We start from the raw sequence: 4023 nt of genomic DNA on the forward strand, positions 1-4023 counted from the left end.
CCCGTCTCGGCCTCCCAAAGTGCTGGGATTACAGGCTTGAGCCACCGCGCCCGGCCTGATTTTTTGTTTTCTTAATGTTCTCAGCTATTTAGTATTTTGTTGGGAGAATAGGGTGGCACCCAGCCTAATACGCTTCATAATGATCCTCATGCAAGGCATTCAGATGATAATGACACAATCACCTAGAAGGACGAGTGAACTTCAATGCAGATTCTAGCCAACACCGACATCGCTGAAAACCTCTATCAAAAAGTTAAAATTCTTTGCTGGGTTTTGACAAGCCCTTAAAACCTAGAGAAAAAGGCCTCAAAGTTAAATGGGCCTAGCATGGTCACAAAGTGTTGTTATGAGTTCAGAAGAAAATACTTCCCTACTGTGAGACTGAAAACCAAAGAAGGCAGAGATCAGCTATACTGGAAAACAAAGCTTTTCATTATGTTCATGAACATTATTTAGAAGATGCTGATTGGTGTTTGAAAGCAGATGATGACACGTATGTCATACTAGACCATTTGAGATGGCTTCTTTCAAAATATGACCCTGAATGAAGGACCCATTTACTTCGGGAGAAAATTAAAACCCTATGTAAAGCAGGACTACATTGAGTGGAGGTGCAGAATATGTACTAAGCAAAGAAGCCTTGAAGAGATTTGTTAGGCCGGGCGCGGTGGCTCAAGCCTGTAATCCCAGCACTTTGGGAGGCCGAGACGGGTGGATCACGAGGTCAGGAGATCGAGACCATCCTGGCTAACACGGTGAAACCCCGTCTCTACTAAAAATACAAAAAACTAGCCGGGCGCGGTGGTGGCGCCTGTGGTCCCAGCTACTCGGGAGGCTGAGGCAGGAGAATGGCGGGAACCCGGGAGGTGGAGCTTGCAGTGAGCTGAGATCCGGCCACTGCACTCCAGCCTGGGCGACAGAGCGAGACTCCGTCTCAAAAAAAAAAAAAAAAAAAAAAAAAGAGATTTGTTGATGCATTTAAAACAAGACAAGTGTACATTTAGTTCCTCCGTTGAAGACAGCACGGGGAGATGCATGGAAATTATAAATGTAGAAGCAGGAGATTCCAGAGGTATCACTGGAAAAGAAACTTTTCATCCCTTTGTGCCAGAACATTTAATTAAATATTATCTACCCAGAACCTTTTGGCACTGGAATTACAACTATTACCCTCCTCTAGAGGGTCCTGGTTGCTGTTCTGATCTTCCAGTTTCTTTTCACTATGTTGATTCTACAACTATGCATGAGTTAGGATACCTTGTTTGTCATCTTCGTCTATATGATTATACAGATATCAACCTACCTTACCTGAAAATATACTAAAGGAAATTAGTCAAGCAAACAAAAATGAAGATACAAAAGTGAGGTTAGGAAACCCTTGAATGAAAGTTATGATGAACAAAGGTAAAATGTCTAGCACTGCACTAAAGAAGGACTTCTGCATTTCTAACATAGAACACTGGAATCCCAGTGAGGAATTCTAAGTGAACATTCCATGTAGAAATTTTTCACATGAATGACTATAAACTGAAGCTTTAAATGACCTGTGAAGTCTTAAAATGCATCCTCATACAGTAATATATAATTATATCTATATATATGAAGAATTTGTGTTTTTAAAATGGTGGTCAGGTAGAGGAACTAGAAAAGAGATTTTGTTGCCTATTTTTGACCATCTGTATTGTCACTGAGAAACTAAAACAATTAAATTTGCTGAAACTACACTGCACCGTGTTAGTAATAAACAGATCTGCCCCAAAGAAAATTTTTAAAAAATGGACAACAGACATGAACTGACATTTCACAGAAGAAAGTTTATAAATATATGAAATAAAATTTAATTTTATTCTGGAAAGTGCATATTAAAATCACAGGTGCCATTTTTTACCTACAATATTGGCAAAAAAATGTTCAAAATGTAATCTGTTGGCTAGTATGTGGTGCAAGGGAAAATACTGCTGGAAGGGGTATAAATTCATACGATGATTTTGGAATCTAGTAACATTACTTGGTAAAGTAAATGTGCATATATCCCCAGGAGAAACTCATATCTTTATACTAGGAGACATTTACAAGAATGTTTATAGCAACACCATTTGTAATAGCAGAAAACTGGAAACACCTCAAATATCCACCAATAGAATAAATAGTAGGACATTCATACGATAAAATAGTGTGGAATCTGAAAATGTAAGAACTAGTTATACACATGAACATAAAAAGATCTTAACATTGGCCGGGTGCGGTGGATCACAAAGTCAGGAGTTCAAGACCAGCCTGGCCAAGATGATTAAACCCCGTCTCTACTAAAATGACAAAAATTAGCCGGATGTGGTGGCAGGCGCCCTGTATTCGCGGCTACTCCGGAGGCTGAGGCAGAGGCTGCAGTCAGCTGAGGTCACGCCACTGCACTGCAGCCTGGGCAACAGAGCGAAACTCTCAAAAAAAAAGAAAAAAAAAACTTCTTTACTGGAATAAGCAAGTCACAGACGAATTCACACAGTATTCCATTTATATTAGAGATTCTAACATTTAGAGACATATTAGAAAAGCAACGTAAGAAACCATTAATAAAATTCAGCATGGTTTTCTAGGGGCAGGAGGGTAGAGGGATGTAATCAAGGAGGAGGTCTCACAGGGCAGCTAATGTGCCATAACCAACCAGAATGGCTGGCACCCAAGCCTTTTTACTCTTTGGACAGTATATATTTTAATACACAAGTATGATGTATTTTATAATCAATAAAATAGAAATATGCTTACTATTGTATGTCTAGCTGAATTCTAGAGTTTGACCATCATACCTAGAAGGTGATAGTAATAAATATTTAAAATAATGCTTAGGTATTTTTCCAAAAACATGACAAATACTACTTTAAAATGATTTTCTATTTATATTATCTGAAATTTTGTTTTAGTACATTTTACTTGAAGTAGGAGATAATAGTCCAATGAGGGCATGGAAGTAACAAATAGTTAATGTTATAAACAGTCTTCTGCTCTCTCAGAGAATCTTAACATGAGAGAGAGGAACATGTAGTTTGAAAAAGCATATTTTGAAGCTATTACTGCTTTGATATATTTTCTTTCAAATAATATCAAAGGAGAATATAAGGCTTATATTTATCGGAAGTGAGCATATAACACCACTTCTCTCCAGACAGCCATAAAATTAGTCTTCATACAGCACTAGGTGGACAAAGGCAAGGGCCTGGTCACCAGCATCCCAAGTGCTGGACTGGGGGTTGGGAGGACTTCAGTTACCGATTATGGTATCTCTAGGTCCACAACAAGGTAAACAGTTTGAAACTTTGATTTGCAGTTGATGCCACACAAAAATTTCTCTATTTGTTGTCTTGATTGGGACATAGTGATCAGTACAATTAATGCACCTGAATGGGGACCTAACAGTCATCCTCCCTTATGAAGCAGACAGCTGTAGGATTTCACGCAACTTGGGGCCACTCTGCTGAGCCTGTATATCTTCCTGACATGTTTGCACCTGTTGGTAATCTACCTGTGCCAAACCATTTCTGCCCTTATGGTGGTGTGGTATCTCATTTTTTCAAATACTTTTTAGAGTCCTAACAGCTTTCAAATCTCAGAATGATGACCTCAATTGGAGCCTGCTTCCTGGAGAAATTGGCCAAGGTAGAGATGACCAGAACCAGTCTTTCTAGGACAGATTAAACCTTAGCATTGTTGAAAGCAACTACCATTACATGACAGCTTGCCAAGATGGGTTGGGGAAGCCAGGATTTTGGTGATGATGTATAGTGTCTTCCAACATTTGAGAAACCTTAGGTACTATTGGGTTCTGTGTATTCATTCATTCAGAATTACTGAGTTGTCCATTAGATGTCAGGCACTGTGCTAGGGTCAAACTAAAAAGTCCACCTCAAGATTAGCTAATATTTGCATGAAGCAGTGAATATTTTAATCTTTTTAGAGACAGGGTCTTACTATGTTGCCCAGGCTAGACTTAAACTCCTAGGATCAAGTGATCCTCCTGCCTCAGACTTC

The 4023-nt window shown here is 39.1% G+C and overlaps 1 pseudogene; it reads left to right on the plus strand.

The window, feature by feature from the left end:
- Positions 1–1382, plus strand: part of LOC111552336 — a 1653-nt pseudogene extending 271 nt beyond the window's left edge.
- The last annotated feature ends 2641 nt before the right edge of the window (positions 1383–4023 follow it).

Source organism: Piliocolobus tephrosceles, chromosome 10 (assembly GCF_002776525.5).
Source record: "Piliocolobus tephrosceles isolate RC106 chromosome 10, ASM277652v3, whole genome shotgun sequence".
NCBI lineage: Eukaryota > Metazoa > Chordata > Mammalia > Primates > Cercopithecidae > Piliocolobus > Piliocolobus tephrosceles.